Source organism: Neofelis nebulosa, chromosome 1 (genome assembly GCF_028018385.1).
Source record: "Neofelis nebulosa isolate mNeoNeb1 chromosome 1, mNeoNeb1.pri, whole genome shotgun sequence".
Classification (NCBI taxonomy): domain Eukaryota; kingdom Metazoa; phylum Chordata; class Mammalia; order Carnivora; family Felidae; genus Neofelis; species Neofelis nebulosa.
In genome coordinates this window covers 78,853,014-78,879,684 of record NC_080782.1, presented here as the reverse complement: position 1 = coordinate 78,879,684, position 26,671 = coordinate 78,853,014, and positions in this window count along the sequence as shown.

The window sequence follows — 26,671 nt, the reverse complement described above, 5'->3', positions numbered from 1 at the left end:
TGTTTTCTACTGTAGAGCTGATGTTCATCTTTTTCTCACCAGGTCTTGTGATTTCCTAAGAATATCATGTCTCTGAGCCATTACCACAGATCTTTGTGGGCTAAGGTAATATATCTTATGGTATCGCTAGCCAATGTGATAACTATCCTTGTCTTTCCTTTGTCTTGTTAGTACTGACACTTGTCTTCTACTATTCTGGAATTCTATCATTCCCATGAACTCTAAGGACTAGAACCCAGGTACATGACGGCCTCTCCACTGCCAACCCTGATCTAGAGCAAAGGGTCACAACTAAGCCTCTAAAAAGTAATGGTGACACCTTGACTGGAGTATTCCTTATTGCTTTAATGAAAGGAATATTTTTAAGCATTTATTACAGAATATTTTCAGCTGTGGGTCTCGTAATAAATCCATTCTAAAATTCCCTAATCCTTGAGCTTCTGGAGTTATTCCTTAAGATTCTTCCAAAGCTTTTCTAGCAAACTATTAAATAGGAAGACTTAAATGGATTGTTTAAGTCTGCCTTGTCACACTTATGATTGAATTTTGACCCTGAGTTTTATTAATGTTTGCCTTGTGACTGCCAGGCTTCCATAAATGATACTCACGTTAAACATGGCCATGACTTTTCCAGTGTGTTTTGAGTGATGTTTGTTGACATGAATCTTTCATTCTTTCTTTATGGCTTTAAGGCAGCTAACCAAAAGAAGACAATTTTACATTTCTTACCACTACAATTGAGCTTATACTATTTTAATGCTAGACTTAGTGCATTCCCCAATGCCACCTTTTCTAGTTCACCAATCTGTCACACAGGATAGGTTTACAAATGCTAACGCTATTGTGTTCCAGAATCTCCTACTGAACGTCTGTTTTCTAGGGCAGAGAGACCATCATGTGCTTCACTGCAAGCAGAGCATGAGGTTAGACTTGGATAAAACTAGGTTATTGTGAGGTGCTACCAGCAAGCACAAGTGAAGGAGTGGAAAGAGGAAGAGTCAGGGAAGATGGAAAATGAGTATAAGAGTGATTAATGTCACAGGAAAGACTTAGCTGTGACCTCTAAGAAGTAAAAATGTCCTCCAGTGATGCCAACCTGAATGAAAAGAAGCCAGTGCATTTATCCAGTGACTCCCCCTCCCCTCACTGGCTTCAGAGGCACTCTTACAGGCATTAACAATCTCACATTTTATGTTGTACATGAATGTGGTCAAATTAGATTGTCTCAGAGCCAAAGGGACCCTGAGGCAGAAAGTGGAAAATTGAGTGGCACACATTTGAGATGGAATGCAGCCAGTGCATTCCAGAATGCAGAATGAGCCTTCCTACAGCTGCCTTGTGAAACCATATATAAACAGAAGAGATATGATGTGAGAGCCAAAGGTATCTGCCACCATGGACAGCACAAATGATATCTCTTGGCAAGGGCTCCTGGAAACTAAATGGTATTCTCATCATATTTATGATGTAATGTCTATCAAAAGTTATTAGAAATAAATTTATATTCATTATTTAAATGTATATGTAAAAGATGCTAGACCAATTTTTAATTCTGACCTAATAATGCAGGTATAAGTCTATTTATACAATTGTATTTGTATTATTATAGTTAGGAATACTAGAATCATTTTTTTAAGATGACACTTTTTTTTTTTACTCTGTGATACAAGAACTTTGTGAATTTTTCCACCTGTATTTTGATGAAACTTAGAGCTATGGTTTATATTTATGTATGAAAAGAACTTGAAGTAAAAACGCTTGACCCTGGATTCATACTATTCAGTTGTCATACAGAATTAAAAATTTAGTAACTACAATATCCAGGTAAATAATGTTACACTGTTAACTCTTGATGGAAATCAACATTATTTTAAAACAGCTACACATGTCAACTTTTATGAAAACGAGTCATTGTTCTTAATGTTAAAATATTAAATATGAGTTGGATACTACTTTATTATAGAAATATATAAAAACTATAATATCTTTGGGTTTATAGCTTAATCAGGTCATGGCTGTACTGCAAAAATTTCTTAAATTGATTTTTTTTTAAAGCAAATGAACAAATCCTGCGAATTGTTGTTTGCATGTTTGCTTATTTTAATGTGGTATCCATTAGAGAAATATTTTACTTTAGGTCATTTAAGGAGAAAATATTAAGAATCCATTAGGTAGGGAGACTTTCCAGTGATTTCCTTCAAGATCTTTTCCAAGATCTCCTTCAGTTGAGATCTTTTCCTTTTATTCAAAAAAGATGTATTTCTACTTTGATGAACAGAATAAGAGAATTTTGCTAGGAATACTTCCTACTACCTAAATAGTATCAAAATGCAGGCTTTTTCTAAGATATTAAAGTCAAAAAACTACCTAATTTTTTCTAATACATTCCTTCTCCATTTTAATTAACAATATCAGTTTCTATAATTTGTATACAATAGCTATTATTATGAAAACATATATCTGGCAAGCTCTATTCCTGAATTTATAGGAACCTCTTTTGGCATATTTTAAACTTAAAATACGTGATTTAATATTGTTAGTTAAACTATGGTACTATGCTTCTTACCACTTAGAATTTTTACTTTTTAACTTATTAAAAGAGCTCCTTTGGATTTAATTTAGTCATATTCTTATCATCTATAAATCCTAGCCATATGTAATAGGGAAAGTATAAGTGAAATAAATTGGCTAAGATGTTCCTAAACATCTCTGGGATGCCTGGGTGGCTCAGTCAATGAAGCCTCCTACTCTTGATTTTGGCTTAGGTCATGATCTCAGTTTCATGAGTTCCAGTTCTGCATCAGGCTCTGTGCTGACAATGTGGAACCTGCTTGTAATCTCTCTCCTCTCTCTCTGCCCCTTCTTCTCTCTCTCTCTCTCTCTCTCTCATACAATAAACTTTTTTTAAAGATGTTCCTAAACATCTCTACACTTAGAAAAAAAATATGTGATTTAACACTGATGCTCAAAATTTTTACATTTTGGTTTTTTTTTAGTCAATTCTGAAACATCGTAATTCAATTCGATTGTACATTCATATCTTTTTTAAAGTTAAGAATAATTTTATCTATTGCACCACTGCATTTTGTTCTGGGTGAATTTTTCTTATACCTTTCTGGAAAACTCATTCCTTGTGTTTTTAATGTGAAGTCTTTCATCACTTGTTTTCATCTCTTATTACTCCAGCCATACATTCATAAAGAGTTGGTGGATTTGTCCTCTCTATACTATTGATCTTTGTTTATATGGTTTTCTTTTTTACAACAGTAACAAAAAAAATTTTATTCTACATTAAGTTTTTGGTTCCTTTCTTTTGTTCCATGTATCATCATACTTTCTTTTAATCAATGTGTATGATTTTGTCATGTCTTCTAAATATCTTCTTCTTAAAATTATTTAAGAATACAGGGAAGATGGTGGTGAGAGGGGATGCTGGGCTTACCTCGTCCTGCTGACTGCTTAGATTCCACCCACATCTGCCTAAATAACCCAGAAAACCATCAGAAGACTACCAGAATGGATTCTATGGAACCAAGCATAGACAAGAGGCCCATGGAAGAGGGTAGAAAGGGCAGAGAGTCAGTGCGTGCTACAAAGACTGGCGGGAGGGAGCCAGGGCGGTGAGGGGGGTAGCCCGCCCAGCAAGGCAGAGCCCCCAAAGTCTGGCTTGCAAAAAGCACAAGGGCCGGACTGTGTGAGTTCTGACAGCCAGCAGGACTTATCATCTGGAATGTTAAAAGTCAACAGCACTGCTCTCGGAGAGCAGGGAGGGTGAGAGGACACTGGGAGGGAGATTTGTTGAGCCCTAGAAGAAAGAGTTCAGCTCAGCTTGGGGGGGTGGGTGGGGGGGAAGTGCTGGCAAGTGCCACATCCCTCTCCTATCCCCCAGCCAAAATTCCAAAGGGAAGCTGTTCCCATCACCGAACTTGCTTGCACCAGGCAAACGCCCAACATTGTGCTTCTGTGGATCCATCCCTCCAATGAGTCTGCCTCCATCCCAGTGCTGCAGGGCCCCTCCCACAGGGGACCACTGACCCCAAAGCAAGCTAAGCCTACCCCTCCCACCCCTGTGCAACTTGTGGATCCACCCCAGCTAATACGCCCTTGGCCAGATCCCATTGAGGCAGCACCACAAGCATGGCACTGTGCAAGTAGCCCAGACAGAGGTCACACCACTCCACAGTGAGTACTGCCCTTAAGAAAGGGGAAGATAAGGTACAGTCCAATGTGACGGTGGCCAGAGCGGTGGGCTGGGGGCAGACATTGGGTCTGACTGCGGACCCACCCACCAACACAAGTTACTACAGACAGCACAGCAGAAGTACCCTGCAGCTTGGAGCCACTACAAGGACTACCAAAAATGACAAAACGGAAGAATTCTCCTCAGAAGAAACTCCAGGAAGTGGCTACAACTAACGAATTGATCAAAAACGATTTAAGCAATGTAACAGAACAAGAATTTAGAATAATAGTCATAATTTAACTGCTGGGATTGAAAAACCAGAGAGGACAGCAGAGAATCTATTGCTGTAGAGATCAAGGGACTAAGAAATGGTCATGAGGAGCTAAAAAATGCTATAAATGAGGTGCAAAATAAAACGGAGGCAGCCATAGCACAAATTGAAGAGGCAGAGGAGAGAATAGGTGAATTAGAAAATAAAATAATGGGAAAAGAGGAAAATGAGAAAAAGAGAAATAAAAAAATCCAGGAGTATGAAGGGAGAATTAGAGAACTAAGTGATGCAATCAAATGGAACAATATCCGTATCATAGGAATTCCAGAAGAAAGAAGAAAGAGAGCAAGGGGCTGAAGGTGTACATGAACAAATCATAGCTGAGAACTTCCCTGATCTGGAGAAGGAAACAGGCATTAAACTCCAAGAGGCACAGAGAACTACCTTCAGATGTAACTTGAATCGATCTTCTGCATGACATATCATAGTGAAACTGGCAAATACAAGGATAAAGAGAAAATTCTGAAAGCAGCTAGGGATAAACATGTCTAACTCACAAAGGGAGATCCATAAGAGTAGTGACAGACGTATCTACTGAAACTTGGCAGGCCAGAAAGAAATGGCAGGAAATTTTCATTGTGATGAACAGAAAAAATATGCAGCCAAGAATCCTTTATCCAGCAAGTCTGTCATTCAGAATAGAAGGGGAGATAAAGGTTTTCCCAAACAAACAAAAACTGAAGGAATTCATCACCACTCAACCAGCCCTACAAGAGATCCTAAGGGGGATTCTGTGAGTGAAATGTTGCAAGGACCACAAAGTACCAGAGACATCACTACAAGCATGAAACCTACAGACATCACAATGATTCCAAACCCACATCTTTCAATAACACTGAATGTAAATGGACTAAATGCTCCAATCAAAAGATATAGGGTATCAGAATGGATTAAAAGACAAGATCCATGTATTTGCTGTCTAAAAGAAACCCAATTTAGACCTGAGAACACCTTCAGATTGAAAGTGAGGGGATGGAGAGCTATCTACCATCCTACTGGAAGTCAAAAGAAAGCTGGAGTAGCCTTACTTATTTCAGACAAACTAGACTTTAAGTTAAAGTCTGTAACAAGAGATGAAGAAGGGCATTGTATAATAATTACAGGGTCTATCTATCAGGAAGAGCTAACAATTATAAATGTCTATGCGCCAAATACAGGAGCCCCCAAATATATAAAACAATCACAAACATAAGTAACCTTATTGATAAGAATGTGGTACTTTCAGGGAATTTAATACCTTACTACAACAATGGATAGATCATCTAGACACAGAATCAATAAAGACACAAGACCCCTATTGATACATTGGATCAGATGGACCTGACAGATATGTTTAGAACTCTGCATCCCAAAGCAACAGAATATACTTTCTTCTCGAGTACATATGGAAGATTCTTCAAGATAGATTACATACTGGGTCACAAAACAGCCCTTTGTAAGTAGAAAAAAAATGAGATCATACCATGCACACTTCTAGATGACAATGCTATGCAACTTGAAGTCAACCACAGGAAAACATGTGGAAAACCTCCAAAAGCATGGAAGTTAAAGAACACCCTACTAAAGAATGAAAGGGTCAACCAGGCAATTAGAGAAGAAATTTAAAAATATATGGGAACAAATGAAAATGAAAATACAAAAATCCAAATGCTTTGGGATACAGTGAAGGCAGTCCTGAGAGGAAAATACATTGCAATCCAGGCCTATCTCAAGAAACAAGAAAAATCCCAAATACAAAATCTAACAGCACACCTAAAGGAACTAGGAGAAGAACAACAAAGACACCCTAAACCCAGCAGAAGAAGAGAAATAATAAAGATCAGAGCAGAAATAAACAATATAGAATCTAAAAAACTGTAGAGCAGATCAATGAAACCAAGAGTTGTTTTTTTGAAAAAATAAACAAATTTGATAAACTGTAGCCAGGCTTCTCAAAAAGAAAAGGGAGATGACCCAAATAGATAAAATCATGAATGAAAAAGGAATTATTACAACCAATCCCTCAGAGATACAAGCAATTATCAGGGAATACTATGAAAAATTATATGCCAACAAACTGGACCACCTGGAAGAAATGGACAAATTCCTAAACACCCACACGCTTCCAAAAGTCAAACAGGAAGAAATAGAAAACTTGAACAGACCCATAACCAGCGAAGAAATTGAATCGGTTATCAAAAATCTCCCAACAAATAAGAGTCCAGGACCAGATGGCTTCCCTGGGGAATTCTACCAGACATTTAAAGCAGAGATAATACCTATCCTTCTCAAGCTGTTCCAAAAAATAGAAAGGGAAGGAAAACTTCCAGACTCATTCTATGAAGTCAGCATTACTTTGATTCTTAAACCAAACACCCAGCAGAAAAAGAGAACTACAGGCCAATATCCCTGATGAATACGGATGCAAAAATTCTCAACAAGATACTAGCAAATCGACTCAACAGCATATAAAAAGAATTATACACCATGATCAAGTGGGATTCATTCCTGGGCTGCAGGGCTGGTTCAACATTCGCAAATCAATCAATGTGACACATCACATTAATAAAAGAAAAGAACCATTTGATCCTGTCAATCGATGCAGAAAAAGCCTTTGACAAAATTCAGCATCGTTTCTTAATAAAAACCCTTGAGAATGTCAGGATATAAGGAATATACTTAAACATCATAAAAGCCATTTATGAAAAGCCCATAGCTACTATCATCCTCAATGGGGAAAAACTGAGAGGTTTTTCCCTGAGATCAGGAACACGACACGGATGTCCACTCTCACCGCTGTTGTTTAACATAGTGTTGGAAGTGCTAGCATCAGCAATCAGATAACAAAAGAAAATCAAAGGCATTAAAATTGGCAAAGATGAAATCAAGCTTTCACTTTATGCAGATGATGTGATATACATGGAAAATCCAACAGACTCCACCAAAAGTTTGCTAGAACTGATACATGAATTCAGCAAAGTTGCAGGATACAAAATCAATGTACAGAAATCAATTGCATTCTTATACACTAATAATGAAGCAGCAGAAAGACAAATAAAGAAACTGATCCCATTCACAATTGCACCAAGAAGCATAAAATACCTAGGAATAAATCTAACCAAAGATGTAAAATAACTGTTTGCAGAAAACTATAGAAAGGTTATGAAGGAAATTGAAGAATATACAAAGAAATGGAAAAACATTCCATGCTCATGGACTGGAAGAATAAATGTTGTTAAAATGTCAATACTACCCAAATCAATCTACACATTCAATGCAATCCCAATCAAAATTGCTCCAGCATTCTTCTCAAAGCTAGAACAAGCAATCCTAAATTTGTATGGAACCAAAAAAGACCCCGAATATTAACAGGAATATTGAAGAAGCCCAAAGCAGGAGGCATCACAATCCCAGACTTTACCCTCTACTATAAAGGTGTAATCATCAAGACCGCATGGTATTGGCACAAAAACAGACACAGAGACCAACGGAATAGAATAGATACTCCAAATTTGGCCACCAAAGTATGGCCAACTAATCTTTGACAAAGCAGGAAAGAATATGCAATGGAAAAAAGACAGTCTCTTTAACAAATGGTGCTGGGAGAACTGGACAGCAACATGCAGAAGAATGAAACTAGACTACTTTCTTACACCATACACAAAAATAAAATCAAAATGAATAAAGGATCTGAATATGTACAGGAAACCATCAAAACTCTAGAGGAGAAATCTATAACCTAAGCTGCAGTGATTTCTTACTCAACACATCTGCAAAGGCAAGGGAATTAAAAGCAAAAATGAACTATTGGGACCTCATGAAGATAAAAAGCTTCTACACTGCAAAGCAACAATCAACAAAACTAAAAGGCAACCGAGGGAATGGGAAAAGATATTTGCAAATAACATATCAAAGGGCTAGTATCCAAAATCTATAAAGAACTCACCAAACTCCACACCCAAAAAACAAATAACCCAGTGAAGAAATGGGCAGAAGACATGAATAGACACTTTTCCAAAGAAGGCATCCAGATGTCCATCAGACACATGAAATGATGCTCAACGTCACTCATCATCAGGGAAATACAAATCAAAGCCACAATGAGATCCCACCTCATGCCAGTCAGAGTGGCTAAAATGGACATATCAGGATACTATAGATGCTGGACAGCATGTGGAGAATCGGGAACCCTCTTGCACTGTTGGTGGGAATGCAAACTGGTGCAGCCACTCTGAAAAACAGTGTGGAGGTTCCTCAAAAAATTAAAAATAGACCTACCCTATGACCCAGCAATAGCACTGCTAGGAATTTATCCAAGAGATACAGGATTGCTGATGTATAGGGGCACTTGTACCTCAACGTTTATAGCAGCATTTTCAACAATAGCCAAATTATGGGATTTCCATCAATTAATGGATGGATAAAGAAATTGTGGTTTATATACACAATGGAGTACTACGTGGCAATGAGAAAGAATGAAATATGGCCCTTTGTAGCAACGTGGATAGAACTGGAGAGTGTTATGCTAAGTGAAATAAGTCATACAGAGAAAGACAGATACCATATGTTTTCACACATATGTGGATCCTGAGAAACTTAACAGAAGACCATAGGGGAGGGGAAGGAAAAAAAAGTTAGGGAGAGAGCCAAACCATAAGAGACTCTTAAAAACTGAGAACAAACTGAGGGTTGAGGTGGAGTAGGAGGGACGGGAGGGTGGATGATGGGCACTGAGGAGGGCACCTGTTGGAAGGAGCGCTGGGTGTTGTATGGAAACAAATTTGACAATAAATTTCATATTAAAAATTTTTTTAAGAATACAAATTAGATACATTATAAAATATTTATTTTAACAATTACTTTTCTTATAGAATTTTCTTCAATATTTAAAATTATGCTCTGTTTTCCAGCTGTGTCAGATCATTTTTTTGGATTGGGATTTTGTTTCTATTTATTCATCCTTCAACAAAGAGGGTTCTAGGAAGAACCAGTATCCACCGTAAGCTGCAAGGGATGTTCTCATTTTCTCTTGATTTACTGGAAAAAACAAAACAAAACAAAAGAAAAAAACCTGTTCACAAATCAAGTAACTAGTCATTGATAAGCATGTGCATCACTGAAATTCAAGTTCCTAAGGCTGATCCTAGCTTCTACTGAAATTGTTCCGGTTGGTGGTTGGGTTCACTTTCTGCTCATTTTAAAGATGTAAAACCCTTGTTTATACACAAATTACACATAAAAATTGACTATCTTAACAGGCCTTGATCATAAAGCTCTTAATGTCTTTCAGAACTACATGGCTTAGTTATCTAATATTTCTGTATCCAAAAGTGTAATGATTTCCTTAACAGGTCCCTCTCTAGCCATACTCATATTGTATACTAGGAGTTTAAATTATTGAATGGGAATGGAAACAAAGAATCTGTTTGAAGTGGTGATTAGCAGGATTTCTGTAGTATAACACTTGTATAAAAATGGCCTCTAAAAATCTATAGATTATAGAAAATGTGGCAGACAAAACCTTTTTACTACATTTTAAAAAGTCACCAACATAGTTTGTGGTGCCTGGGTATCTCAGTCAGTTGAGCATCTGACTTTGGCTCAGGTCATAATCTCACAGTTCATGAGTTCAAGGCCGGGTTCAGGTTCTCCACTTTCAGCATGGAGCCCACTTTGGATTTCCACTCCCCCACTCACACTTTCTCTCAATAATAATACACATAAAAAAAGTCATCAGCATTGTTTTTTTTAATTTTTTAAATCTTTATTTATTTATTTTATAATTTTTTTTTTAATGTTTATTTATTTTTGAGACAGAGAGAGACAGAGCATGAACGGGGGAGGGTCAGAGAGAGAGGGAGACACAGAATCTGAAACAGGCTCCAGGCTCTGAGCTGTCAGCACAGAGCCCGACGCGGGGCTCTAACTCATGGACCTCGAGATCATGACCTGAGCTGAAGTCGGACGCTTAACCGACTGAGCCACCCAGGCGCCCCTAAATCTTTATTTATTTTTGAAAGACAAAGAGAGACGGAGTGCGAGAGGGGTAGGGGCAGAGAGACAGAATCTGAAGCAGGCTCCAGGCTCTGAGCTGTCAGCACAGAGCCCCATGCAGGGCTCAAACCCACAAACTGCAAAATCATGACCTGGGCCAAAGTTGGACACTTACCTGACTGAGCTACCCTGGCACCTCAAAAGCCACCAACATTGTTTTAAGTAAGGAACATTTGTAGTGCAGCTAAGTCACTGTCATTTCATTTCCAGGGCCTTGAATTTAAAATGAGACTGATGTCAATATGGTAGTTTTAAGCATCATCATGTGTGCCTATTTATAAACTGAGAACCAGTGAAGCAAGAACTACTAGTCTGCTGCTAAGACAGGAAAATTCTGCTAACTATGATTTAATCAACATTGGATCTTAAATTCTGGATTTGCATTCAAACATACTGGAAACTAACTTCTGGGTTGAAAAAATACCAATAAATCCTTTGTAGTCTTGAGTTTATTAACTGCCTTATATCTGAGATTTCTCATTACAAACACTTTAATTTTATCTCCAGTTATGGGGTTATCCAGTGACAGTGGGATGAAAGAATACCATGAACTCTTAACAGTTCTTTTACTAAGTTTTATGGGCAAAGCAACAGCCTGACTATTATGCAGTAACAGTTTTATTTAAGGTTTTTTAAATGGCCAGATTTTATCCATAATTATACATTACAGCTTGAACAAAGAATATATTATTTTTATAAGACTAGCCATCCCATCTGACAAATGGAAATTACTGAACAAGTCATTTGATATATATTACTTATTTGTATTAAAATAATTGTGATTCATGGCAAAGCCTACTCAATGTTGTAATTTCAGTTCTTCATTGTCATTCTTAAAAATCTATCTGAAAAATAATAGCTCTTGAAAATCATATCAAGAATAAAATTTGCTAAACGAATGACTCTCTTTGGAAATGAATAAACAGCTCAAGAGCTTAGCAATCAATCACTGCAATGATACTATAGAAATATAATTTTCTGTTCCATTAGTATTCGGATTATTTGCTGTATTTTTCTGTTATTTAATATATTGGTTTGTTTAAATTATTATGAACAGTTATTTTATACTTCTGTTTATTTCACTATAATATTTAGCTTAATCTATAATTTCAGTGACCTTCTTTTGTTTATATATAAATGCTCTTTCTAGGAGATCTTGCCAATTACCAACTGCCTTAATTACTGAATAAAGAAATGTAATGAGAGATTCAGTACAATGTATTTGTTTCTTATAAGATAACTGGGTGAAACTCTATCAAGATTTCTTATCAGATATCTTTGTCTTTTATTTTCAATGAAGTGAAATCTGATGCTATTAGCTTATTTACCAAAGGCTTATAAATGATATTCATTAATCTCACAGATAGTTGATATTCAAAAATTGATTTGATATTATGAAAAACTATATGCCAATAATTTAGACCACCTAAAAGAAATGGATAGATTCCTAGAAACATATAACCCACCAAAACTGAAGTAGTAAGAAATAGAAAATTTTAACGGACAGATTACCAGCAAGGAGATTGAATCAGTAATCAAAAAATGTTCCCAACAAGCAGAAGTCCAAGAGCAAATGGCTTAAGAGGGGACTTCTACCAAAAGATTTAAAGAAGAGTTAATATCTATTCTTCCCAAACTCTCCCAAAAAATGAAGAAAACTTCCAAATTCATTCTGTGAGGCCAGTATCATCCTGATGCCAAAACCAGATAAAGACACCTCAAAAAAGATAACTATAGGCCAGTATCTCTGATGAACACAGGCTCAGAAATCTTCAAGAAAATACTAGAAAACCAAATCCAGCAATACATTAAAAATGTCACTCGCCACAATCAAGTGGGATTTATTCTTGGGATGTAAGGATGGTTCAATATTTACAAATCAATCAACATGATACATCACATCAGTAAGAGAAAGGATGAAAACCATAAGACCATTTTAAGAGATACAGAAAAAGCATTTGACAAAGTAGAACATCCATTCATGATATAAAATCCCTCAACAAAGTAGGTTTAGAGGGAACATACCTCAAAATAATAAAGGCCATATATGAAAAAACCACAATGAACATCATACACAATGGAGAAAACGAGAGCTTTCCCCCTAAGGCCAGGAGCAAGATAGTGATGTCCATTCTCACCAATTTTATTAAACATTGTACTGGAAGTCCTAGGCACAGAAATCAGACAGCAAAAAGAACTAAGAGAAGACCAAATCAGTAATAAACAAGTAAAACTTTCAATATTTGCAGATAACATAATACTATATATAGAAAACCATACAGACTCCAACAAAAAGCTACTAAAACTAATAAATTCAGCAAAGTCACAGGATAAAAAAAGATCAATATGCAGAAATCTGTTGCATTTTTAAAAATTTTATTTCATTTTTAATTGGTCTCTACACACAACATGGGGCTTGAACTCACACCCCAAGATCACCACTCATACAGTATTGAGGGGAATGCAAACTGGGGCAATCACTGTGGAAAACAGAATGGAGTTTCCTCAAAAAATTAAAAATAGAACTACCCTATAATCCAGTAATTGCACTCCTGGGCATTCATCCCCAAATACACAAACACTAATTCAAAGGGATATATGCACCCCTATGTTTATATCAGATGTACCTTAGCCAAATTACAGAAGCAGCCCAAATGTCCAACAATTATTTAGTCATATTATCTAATCATAAATAATATTGTTTATGTTAATATTAGTCATAAAATATTATGATTAAATAATGTATTACACTTATAAAAAGAATGAAATCTTGCCATTTGCAAATGCCCAATTATTTAGTAATATTTTTTAGTCATAACATTATTTGTTAATATTAGTCATAAAGTATTATGACTAAATACTTTATTATTTACTTGCAAAAAGCAATGAAACCTTGACATTTGCAATAACATGAATGGAACTCAAGAGTATAATGGTAAGCGAAATAAATCAGTCAGAAAAAGACAAATACAATATGATTTCACTCATAGGTGGAACTTAAGAACCCAAACAAATAAGCAAAGTAAAAAAAGAAATCAAGAAACAGCTTCTTAACTATAGAGAAGTAACTAGAGTAGAGGCAGATGGGCAAATGGGTTAAATAGGTGACAGAAATTAAGGAGCACACTTGGAAGAGCACCAGGTGTTGTATGGGACTGCTGAATTACTATACAATACATCCGAAACTAGTATAACACTGTATGTTAACTATACTGAAAGAAATATAATTTAGGGGCGCCTGGGTGGCGCAGTCGGTTAAGCGTCCGACTTCAGCCAGGTCACGATCTCGCGGTCCGTGAGTTCGAGCCCCGCGTCAGGCTCTGGGCCGATGGCTCGGAGCCTGGAGCCTGTTTCCGATTCTGTGTCTCCCTCTCTCTCTGCCCCTCCCCCGTTCATGCTCTGTCTCTCTCTGTCCCAAAAATAAATAAAAAACGTTGAAAAAAAAATAAAAAAAAAAAAAAAAGAAATATAATTTAAAGAATGATTTGTATTATACTGAGAGTTGATTCAAAATTCTTCTTGTTTAGATTACTTAATATCTATTTTGCACACCTAGAAGATAAGAAAAAAAAAGGTGTGTGTGTGTGTGTGTGTGTGTGTGTGTTTAATGCAGCAATGTGCTTGTAGCTGTTAACAGGCTCTCCAGGGAGGACAGGAACTGATTTGTAGCATTTGACAATTTCTCTGATGTAAACTGTCCCATCAAGGACAATTTTTGTGCTCCTCATGCGAGGTCACTAAATGAGGAGTTAGGAAGGAATAAATACAATCACTTTCATGAGCCTATAAAAGCTGATACTGATAGCCACCATGACATTAAATATGATAAAGTTTTTTACTTAAAGTTTATAATTAGGTAAATATATTAAAATCTCCTGAATGTGTTTTAAAATGTATGGTGGTCTATAATTGAAGGTTAAAAGTTGTTTTGTAGTAATAGGTGGCCTTAAAAATAAGCTTTTGTTATGCCCTTTGCCAGGTCTTATGCTAATGTTTCAAATTTTCCCATACTTTCTACCCAAAGATTCTTTCAAATGTCACCTCCTCACCCATCTCACTCCATTTGTTCATAATTATTAGCGTTTCATCACACCCCAGCAAATGGTAGCTGATCTATGTGCTATTTCCCTCATCTCCTACTTGATACACAACAACATTTTCTAAATGTTCCTAAGTACTTAAATATGGGTGTACACCTGAAAAATAGACCACAAAACAACAAAACAACAAATGATTTTTTAGTAAGTTTAGTAAGTTTTTTAGTAAGTTTAGAGCAGGAATGGCATTTATTGACTTTTCAAGGGTGTCAATTTAATTATTATATTATAATATGTGATTAATAAAATCATTAAAATTACCTTCTGATATGAAAACCTTCTTCTGTTAGGAATTCACATAAAGCACCAAATGTATATTACACTGAAATATTGGAAACCAGGAGGATTAGGTGGAAAATGGAGGAGGGATGCTGTGAAAAGGGAGGTAAACATTTCAATAACATTTACTAGGTATTAAAGGAAAAACAAATTCAAAATGTCTTTCCTCCAAATATGCTGGCACTTGCATAAAACACTGGAGATATCTCACCTTGGGAAATAATTTATAGCTGAAGTCCTCACTTCTTTTCTGTAAGAATTGGAATCATGCAAATATAGAAAATGTGCTCAAGATCCACAAACAATCTTAGTGATTTATATTTCTGCTCAAGATCTATTATTTTATCAAAAGAAAAAGCTCAAATAAAAACCTCAGAATCAACCAAGAAACAGACTCTTAACTATAGAGGACAAACTGATGGTTCCTGTAGGAGAGGGGGGTTGAGGAATGGGTTAAAGAGATGATAGGTGTTAAGGAGAGCACTTGTGATGATCACCAGGTATTGTATATAAGTGATGAATCACTAAACTCTATACCTGAAACTAACATTACACTGTATGTTAACTAAGTGGAATTTAAATACAAATTTGGACAGAAAAAAAAAGCCAAATGCTCACCTTCATCTAATATAAAACAAGAATCTATTTATACACACAGGACATAAATTACCATTCTTTTTGTTTGTTTATTTATTTTGAAAGAGAGCATGCAAGCACGCAAACGGGGGAGGGGCAGAAAGGGAGAGAGAATCCTAATCGGGCTCCTCATTTGTCAGTATGAAGCCAGATGCAAGTTTAAATCCATGTACAGTGACTTCATAACCTGAGTGGAAACCAAGAGCCTGACACTTAACTTATTGAGCTATCCAAGCACCACAATTACCATTATTTTCTGTCTATGCTAATGCATACAGGTTGCTTAGATCATGGGTGATTTACATTTACTCAAGTTACACTAAGTAAATTCAGCAATACAGGTAATTCTAATTACCCAAGTATTTGCTTTCCAAACAAACAGTATGGATGTTGTATAGCAAAGAGAAAACATCAAAACAAAATAATTCACCAATGACAAAACAACTTAAAAAAAGTAACTATCTCTCAAACATCCACACCCATCTGAAATGTTTGCCTCTTCCTGAATGGAATATGAACAGATTTGTACATTTGTAGGCTTAGAGTGTGGCTTGTTTCATGTGGTTCAACACTTTTGAGATACATCCATGTAGATGCATAGGGATGTATGTCTCAGCAGTCTGTTCCTTTTTATTAACATATGGGTGTGTTAACGAAATATTTATTTACTTATTTATTTAATGTATTTAATTTCAGTTGATGGGCACTTGTTTTTTTTGGGGGGGGGGGTGGTGGCTATTATTGAAATAGCCCTTAAATGTATTTGTATACAGGCCTTAGTGTAGACATTTATTCTCATTTCTCTTGGGTAAATACCTAAGGGGGATTATTGGCTTATATAGTATATTTTTGAGCTCTTAAGAAACTACCAAACTATTTTCCAAAATGGCTATTCATTTGACCAGCTTTCTGCTTATCTCCTCAGTCACTTCAAAACCCAGTTTTTCCTCATCTTCTCAGGTACTTTGGAGTGTCTTGTCTTTCTTTTTTTTTTTTTTTAATTTTTTTTAACGTTTATTTATTTTTGAGACAGAGAGAGACAGGGCATGAATGGGGGAGGGGCAGAGAGAGAGGGAGACACAGAATCGGAAGCAGGCTCCGGGCTCTGAGCCATCAGCCCACAGCCTGACGCGGGGCTCGAACTCTTGGACCACGAGATCGTGACCTGAGCGAGATCGTGACCTGAGCTGAAGTCGGATGCTTAACCGACTGAGCCACCCAGGCGCCCCTCTTGTCTTTCTAATATTAACTATTCTCATAGGCATGTGCTAGTATCCATTATGGTTTAAATTTGCATTTCCCTAATTAATAATTTTGAACATTGTGTCATGGGCACAGTGCAATTCATATATATGCCTTGGTGAAGTTCTTTGTTCATTTTTAAATAAAAAATGTTGCCCCATTTCTTTTATTATATTGTTACCTTATTGTTGAACTTCAGGGAAATTCTCCATATTCTGCATTCAAGCTTTTTATCAGGTAAGTGTTTGCAAATATTTTCTTTTGGTCTATGTCTTGTATTTCATTTTACTAAGTGTCATCCAAAGAGAAATTTTAAATTTTAATAAACTTCAGTGCATACATTTTCCCTTTAATATTTGTGCTTTTTACAACCTAAGAAATTTTGCCTAACCCAAGGTCACAAAGCTTTATTTCTTATGTTTTCTTCCAGGTTTTTTTTTTTTTTTTTTTTTTTTACTTATTGAAGCCTATGATCCATCTTGAGTTAATTTTTTGTATATACTTAAAGTAACAGTGAAGGTTTATTGACTTACAAATTCCCAATGTTCCAGCACTACTTATTAATAAACATTATTTTTCTTACATTATTTCATTTACATAGTTCTTAAAAATTAATAGACCACACATGTGAGGGTTTAATTTTAGGCTTTGTGTTTTGATTTATTGATCTATGCCTATCCATACAATACTGCATCGTTATGATTACTATGGCTCTATAATGATATTTGAAGCCGGGTAGTACAAAATTCTCTCACTATGGTTTTCATTAGATAAATATAAATTAAAATTACAACTTCATTCCTCCACACAACTCAAATATCTAGGATTTTTTTATTCATCAATTTTAAATATCAGTGAGAATCTGTGGTAAGTGGATTTATTATACTTGTTTGTAGCACTGTAAATTTGTCCAATATTTTAGAAAATTCTATGAAAATAACTTCTAGGAATATAAATATGCATTGTCTTATAGCCTAGAAATTCTACTTCTACATAATAGGAGTCAACTTCTACTTGATATAAAAAAAATTCCAAGAACTGTAGATCATAAATGGCAATAGATGTTCTTACTACTATGCTTACAATGGGTACTTCAGATCAATGCAAATAAGTGAATTACATCTAGATACAACTTAGATAAGTTGCATAAACATAATGTTGAGTGAAAAAAAAGCAAGAATCAGAGGATAATATAAAAAGGACAAAAACCTGTCTATAGTGTTAGAAGTCATGGTAGAACCCACTTTGGTCAGGAGGTGGAAATAGTAACTAGAAAAGATAGTAGCGGTTTTCTGAGTGTTAAATTTTTGTAGGTTTGGATGACAGTTATCTGAATGTATTCACTTTGTAAAAATTCACTGACTTATTCATTGTACTCTTTTCCATATGTATACGAATTATTTCAAAAATGTTTATTATAAAAGGGCCTCACATTTCATTTAATAGAAGGACATCAATATAGAACCCTCATAATGTATTCAGTGGAGTAACTAAGGAGCACAGAAACTTTCTAAGATAACCATTTGCATTCCAAAAATAGAATAAATTCAGATATCATATTCTTCCATATGAAATAAAAAATATAAACTATTTCTTAAGGTCTATGGGTAGAAGCAAGGCTATCATTCCACATGTTTTAAAGGGAGTGTAGGCTTTAAAATAAGGGTATATTTTGTGTTATGCTTTTTTGTGAAAATCTACTGTCCTAATTTGGATACTGCTATTATATAATTGTTCACATGCTCAAAGTCAGAGTTCAGCAAACTTTTTCTGTAAAGGGCTGGATGGTAAATAGTTTAGGCTTCCTAGTCCACATGGTCTTTGTCACAACTACTCAACTCTGCTGTCATAGAGCATTAACGCCCAGGAATAACATGTAAACAAATGAGCTTACAAGTGTTTTAATAAAACTTTTGACACTGAAATTTGAATTGCATATAATTTCACATATATTTAAATATATTTTTTAAAATCTTTTAAACATTTAAATATGTAAAACACAGGGGGGCCTGGGTGGCTTAGTCAGTTAAGCATCCTACTCTCAGTCTCAGCTCAGGTCATGATCACGGTTCATGAGATTGAGCCCCATGTCAGGCTCTGTGCTGATAGTGTGGAGCCTGCTTAGGATTCTCTCTCTCCATCTCACTCTTTGCCCCTCCCCTATTTGTACTCCTCTTTTTTACTCCTCTTTTTCACTCCTATTTTTCAAAAATCAATAAACATTAAAAAAATTAAATATGAAAGAAATTCTTGTGGAACATACAGAAATAAGTAGTGAGCTATATTTGGCCCATGGATTTCATTTTGTTTACCAAATATTAGCTTTTTTTCACCCTTTTCAATTTTGTTTGTAGTGTTCTAGTCTCAGGGCATAACATCCTGGAATCTGCTTGATTTTTTTTTTCTTCTCTGAGGCCTAACAGAAACCAAAGAGAAAAAAATTCCTGTATGATGGTTTCCTTCTAGTCAAGAAGCTGCTCATACACTACTTACTGGTCACTTAGTCATTAAGCTACTCTATTCTGCTGTAGTGTATGCAAATTTTATTCCAGAAATAGCAAGGACATGTTTAAATATATCTTCTCTAGAACAGATATTAAGCTGACTGCAGGGGCCTGGCAATACTCTGATACTGTTTGCATATTTTATGCATGAATGTGCATTGTTTATGGAGACCTGAATATATCACTTTCATCTGATTTTAAAGAAGTCCATGGCTCAGAAGATTTTAGGTAGCATGGTTAAATCCCCAACAATATGACAACTTATAGTCAATTAATCTTTGACAAAGCAGAAAAGACTATCTAACGGGTAAAATAATGTCTCTTTGGGAAAAGTGGACAGCAATATGCAAAAGAATGAAACTGGACCACTTTGTTACACCATATACTAAAATAAATCCAAAATGGATTAAAGACCTAAATGTGAGACCTGAAATCATAAAACTCCTAGAGAAGAACACAGCCATAACCTCTTTGACATTAGCCATAATACCTTCTTTCTAGATATGTCTCCTGAGTCAAAGGAAACAAAACAAAAATAAACTCTTCTAGATCAAAATAATTTCATTTTATTGAGAATAAAAACCTTCTACATAACAAAGGAAACAATCAGCAAAACTAAAAGGCAACCTCCTAAACAGAAGATAATTTCAAATGACATCTGTATCCAAAGTACATAAAGAATTTAGAAGACTCAACACCCCAAAAAAATGAATCAAAAAATGGGCAGAAGACAGAAGTAGACATCTTTCCAAAGAAGGCATATGGATAGTCAATAGACAGATGAAAAGATGTTCAACATCACTAACTATGAGGGGTATGCAAATCAAAACTACAATGAGGTATCAAGTCACACTCGTCAGAATGGCTAAAATCAACAACACAGGAAACAACAGGTGTTGGCAAGGATGTGGAGAGAAGGGAACCCTTTTGCACTGTTGGTAGGAATGCAAACTGGTGCAGCCACTGTGGAAAATAGTATGGATGTTACTCAAAAAATTAAAAATAGAACTACCTTATGATCCAGTAATTGCACTACTAGGTATTTATCCAAAGGATACAAAAATACTAATTCCAAAGGATACATGTACCCCAATGTTTGTAGCAGCATTATATACAATAGCCAAATTATAGAACCAGCCCAAGTGTCCATGGACTGATGAATGGATACAGAAGAGTGGTGTGTGTGTGTGTGTGTGTGTGTGTGTGTATGTGTGTGTGTATATAATATTTGATATAGAATATTGAACTATATTATAGGATTATATATATAGTATATATAGTGTATAGTATATATTATATATATAGTGTATATATATAGTATATATATATACACTATATATATAATATATATAATATAATATATATAATATAATATATATATATATATATATATATATATATATATAATGGAATATAACTCAGCCATAAAAAGAAAAATCTTACTATTTGCAATGACATGGATGGAGCTAGAGAGTATAATGCTAAGCAAAATAAATCAGAGAAAGACAAATATCATATGATTTCACTCATACATGGAATTTAGGAAATAATTTTTTTTTCTAAAAAAAGGAAATAGAAACAAACCAAGAAACAGATTCTTAATTATTGAAAACAACCTGATAATTGCCAGAGGTGAACAGGGTGAGGTGATGGGTTAAGTAGGTGATGGGGATTAAAGAGGACACATGTCCTAATGAACACCGGGTTGTATGGAAGTGTCGAATCGCTATATTGTACACCTGAAACCAATATTATAGTGTATGTTACCTAACTGAAATTTAAATTTAAAAACTTAAAAAAAAAAAAAAAAGAGCCCAGCATTATACCTATGCTCCTAGTACCTGTAAGGGAGGAAATGGCCACAATGAGGACTAACATATGTTGAAACGGGAAGAAGAGAAAAGCTTAATTTAGAGAAAAAGAGTTATGTATTCTACAACAATATGCACATTAATGAAATTTTATTGTTTAAAAATATGAGGGGCGCCTGGGTGGTTCAGTTAGTTAAGCATCTGACTTTTGATTTTGGCTCAGATAGTGATCTCATGGTTCATAAGACTGGACCTACATTAGGCTCTGTGCTGACAGCATGAAGCCTGTTTGGGATTCTCTCTCCCTCTCTCTCTGCCCCTCCCCTGGTCATGTGTATGTGTGTGTGCGCTCTCTCTTTCTCTCTCTCAAAATAAACATTAAAAAAAAAGAATATTAGACTGTTAAAAACTGAGAACAAACTGAGGGTTGTTGGGGGGTGGGAGGGAGGGCAGGGTGGGTGATGGGTATTGAGGAGGGCACCTTTTGGGATGAGCACTGGGTGTTGTATGGAAACCAATTTGACAGTAAATTTCAAATATTAAAAAATAAAAAAAAATAAAAAAAAAAGAATATTAGAGGTATAGAATTCTTAGTTTCTTTAAAACTGTTCTCATTAAACCAATTTGTTTTTTAAATTTATTTTATTTATTTATTTAAAGGAAAGAGAATGGGGGAGAGGCAGAGAGAATCCCAAGCAGTCTCTACACTGTCAGCAAAGAACCCAATGCAGTGCTTGATCTCACAAACCTTGAGATCATGACCTGAGCTGAAATCAAGGCTCAGATGCTTAATCTACTGAGCCAGTAGGCGCCCCATGCAATATGCATTTTAGACTTAAACTAGAAACATTCTTTTTCTTTCACCAGAGCCTCTGAATTTATAGCTTGATATTCTGACATGGTAGTAAGATAAAAGTCTTTACTTGAACCTCCATTTTGAAGCTAGATACTTTGTTCATAGACCCTCCTCTGTCAATTCTGAGCTGGCTGGGCCAAGCTACTGGGCATATATGCCCTTTGTTTGACCCATCTACTTCAACTCTGATGGTGTTTGTTTTGCACATGGAAACACAACTATTGCCCTGTTTTTGTATGTCATCCGGCTTAAATCACTTTTTTTTAAAATTTTTTTTAACGTTTATTTATTTTTCAGACAGAGAGAGACAGAGCATGAATGGGGGAGGGGCAGAGAGAGAGGGAGACACAGAATCAGAAGTAGGTTCCAGACTCCGAGCTATCAGCCCAGAGCCCGATGTGGGGCTCAAACTCATGGACCGCGAGATCGTGACCTGAGCTGAAGTCGGACGCTCAACCGACTGGGCCACCCAGGCGCCCCCGGCTTAAATCATTTTTATTGAAACACTAGGATAAGTACCCCTGGGCTGAATAGTCCATCTGGTTTCTAAGACTATCTTCTTACACAATCAGCAAAATCTCCTATGTACCTTCTTGATGTCACATATGTGGTTTCTTTTTCCTATTGCCTACCAGCAGTGTTTGCACTTATAACATTTTCCCTTTGTTTTTGCTTCAAGGACTCATATCTGGAAAGCCATGAACAGGGCAAAGTCAGCTGTCTGTTCATCTTCTAACACAAGTTGTTTCTTAGAGGACAGTCCTTTAAATGAGAAACCTTCCTTTAAGGATAATTGCTTATTATAAATGCAACTATCAAAGAGGTAAGTTTTAAAAATCAGCCTCAAAAGGACTTGTTCATAATGAGAAAGTGATTCTCATGATTAAAGATAATGTTCTAATCCATAGGTGTTTTTTGTTTTTTGTTTTTTTTTTTGCTGTACCTATCTTACCAATATTGCTAACTGTCTCCTTTTTCTCTTCCCACTTAACATAGTACACAAGAAAACTTGCTTTTGAATGAAATGTTTTTGGTTATTTTCTTCCCATTTGTAGATTCAAATATCACACATATTTACATTTATAATTACATTCGTAACAGTTACTGTTAATTTACTTTTCCTCATTCAAAAGCACATTGTAGATGCTTCTATTCTAAATCACTTAGATCTGAATCATATTGTAAATTATTACATTGCATGTATTTTTTCATAACTGACTTTACTAAGGAATATTTAGATCAGGCTTTTTAGAAAGTATTATGGCCTGGCAGTCTATTGACATAAATCCTTTTAAACTAAGTGTTTTTGATGTTTTGTAGGCTTATTATTATTATTATCTCACTTGATTTTCCTTGACTCTGAAAAATGTTGTTTTGGGGGTAGTGATTTCTTCCATTTTTTCTACTTGGTATATTAATTACTGAGCTGTTAGATTTTCTGATTCTAAAAGTCAGTATCTTTTATACTTTATTTTAAAATTTATCACGATTTCTTTGATTCTTAGGAGTGATGTGTTCTATTTATTTAACTCATTTAAACTAAAGAAACTGATTTAATTTAAGAGGGAAAAACATCCTTATGAAGTAGATATAATGACTATCTATATTTTACAGATGAGAAAATCGAGGCACATAGAGGTTAAGTAACTAATCCAAGGTTATATAGTCATTGTAGAGTTTATAGTCTTAACCACTTAGGTAGAATATTTCTAGTATAGTTTTGCTTTTGGCTCTGGCTTTTAGAAGAATTCAAGAAATCAGTCTATTTCATCATTTTATTGTATCAGAAAACTTTTTTTTTTCCTATTCAACATTTCTATTTAGTGTTTATCTCTAAGTTTGTTTTTTATTTTCACTTATTATTTCTTAACTGAAATTGCTAACATCTCTATTTCTTGTTGAATTGATAGTTTTTAAATTATGTTTCTATATTTTTTAAAGAACTACAATACATTGTTTTATAACTATATTTGTTAGTATGTAAATATTTTCTTCATTTAACTTGTTTTACCAGTTTATGTGTTCAACTTTTTACAGTAAAAGTTCATTTAAATAGCTAATAAATAAAAACTTAATATGGATAAGTATGGAATTTACAAGTTAAAAATGTTATATGTTCACTGCCTTCATTATTTGAATTTGTGGAACCAAAGTAGGAGACCAGGTTGTTATTTTATTTTTGTTTATTTTCTGTTTACTTTTTTTTTTTGATAGAATACTTTGTTGATTAAATTTAAATCTGAAGTACACTTTATGGATTTGGATGCATGGAGGCTTCTCAATATTTTATTTTCGTCCATTCTTTTTAAGTAATGTTATTCAAAAATATTTTTGTTCACCATGTTGTCTCTTTATTAAGAATGCCAATTATTCATGCTCTGCATTTCTTTTTCTATTATTAGAAATGTATTAACTTCTCTCCCTGTTTTGGAGTAGTTTTACTTGATTTGTTTTATTGCTTGATTTATTAAACATGATGTACTCTCATTCCTTTGAGATGCTTTTTCCTTTCTTTATATTTTTGGAGATCCCCAGCTTCAAAAAAGCTACTTAATTTTCTTGCAAAATATGGCCTAGTCTTTACCATTTAAAATGATGTTTAAACCTCTCAAGTGACATTGTAAGTTAATTCCTGAATTAACTCTTCCAGATTGCTTTTATTTTTTTATACCTGAATTCATTAAAAGAAATTCTTGAAAGTGTAAATATGTTGCAGGGTAGTATATATCAATTTTTGTTCTGTTTCCTGCATAAATATTCATCACCTCTGTGAATATAATTTAGTGTATTTTTTATATTGGAGAATTTCGCTTATAGATAGCTATACTTAGTTGCTATTGAGTTGAGTTTTTAATTTTACTTTTTCTAACATTTTGAATTCTCCTTTAAGAACATGAGCTAGAGATTACTATTGTCATTTAGGTGTCATATTCCCATGCTTTGCGAACTCCTATGTCCTCTCATATACATGATATCAATCCACCTGCTGAATTTAGACATCCCTAATTCAACTGATCAGCAAATATTTATAGCTGTCATATCTGGTTCTGTTTGCCAGATCAGAGTTTGTTTTCATGAGCATGACCTTTTGTCTGCATAATAATGATTGATATAATTATTAAAATTTCAAAATTACTTTTTATTTTATGTTATAAAACAGTTACAATGATGAAAATAGTTATGTGCACATGTCTCAAACATTTAGCATAATTAAGAGAATGTTGGAAATAATAAGACCTGCTAATGGTATTAAATCATTGAATGCACATTAGGTGCATGTCTATTAGAGGTGCATACAATTATAAACAAAAAGAACAAAATAAATTATATTAAAAATCCTAGAAATAAATCATCTATTATTGTGTCCATCAGGGAAAATGAAATCTAAACATTTTATATTTTTAGGATTTTTTGGTATTAATAACCTCTCCTTTGATGCATATATTGGTTGACTTTTGCATATTAAATATCACATATTTCCAGGATTACATTGTCCACAAAATGATGAAAAAAAAAACTAGAACCATGAACAGATTCTGCTAAAGATACTTACTGTATCTTTTCCCTATTCTTTCTTTGTTGGAACATTGGAACATTAGTGTTTGTGTCTAATGATAGTTTTCTACATCTCTCTTTCAAAGTAAGTGGTCTGTATTCCATGTATTCACATGGTTGCAGCTGTTTCCTTCCTTCAAGTTTTCCTTACCAATTTTGAGATTCTAGACTTAGATAAGAAAAGGTGCGTAGTGAAAATGATGTTCCTTTGTAGTTATTGTCATTCAAAAGGATATTGCAGGGGCTCTCAGCACAGAGCTTGCTTCACCTCTCTCTCTGCACCTATCCAGCCTGCACGCTCTCTCTCTCAAAAATAAATAAACATTAAATAAATGGACATTGCAATATGAGAATAAGAAATAATTTATATTTTTATAGTGCTGGAAATGTGTACTCAGAACTGGCATTATCTTGGTTCTAACTTTCAAAGTTAAATGTTGTGGACATGAAGTCCCAAAACTGGGAACCTTTCTCTCCAAGTCTAAGAGATCGCTCGTTCTTCTTTCTGCCTGATTTTATTATTCTGAAGCATAGTTTAACTGATTTACCACTGGTCAGATTGAGTGCTCATTGGTCCTCCATGACAAATTAACTCTTTTCTGAAAGACTAAAAATGTCTTTTACTCAAGTATGAAACAAACTTTGCTTTATTTTAAGAATCTTTCCTTGGTAATTGAATTCAATCCAATCTTGTTGCTGGCACTTTAATCCAACCGTCTCTGTAACTCAGTTGATCTCAACTTTCATTGCCCTGCTTGAGACAGACACTGATGCAGTATAATCAGGTAAATACATTCAAATGATAAAAGTCTCAGGTAGGAAAAATGCTCCTTATCAGAACTATCTATCCATGAGAGGCACTCCACCATTCATATTTTACAGCTGTGGACTTGTCCTGAGGGATAAATGCATTGAAATTTCCTGTTAAAGATTAAACACTAATCTCCCAAGAGGACAACATCTATTCAGCTATTTACAACAAGGTTGTAAGTCAACACCAAGCAGCTGTTCAGTTTATTTCCTCATACAAGGATTCTTAGCTTCATAGTCTAATGAATCAACCTGAGGTTGATTTAGCCCTGCAATCATGGCAGAGTTATACAGTTTATTTGTGACTCAATAACTTAAGAGGATCCTTGCCATT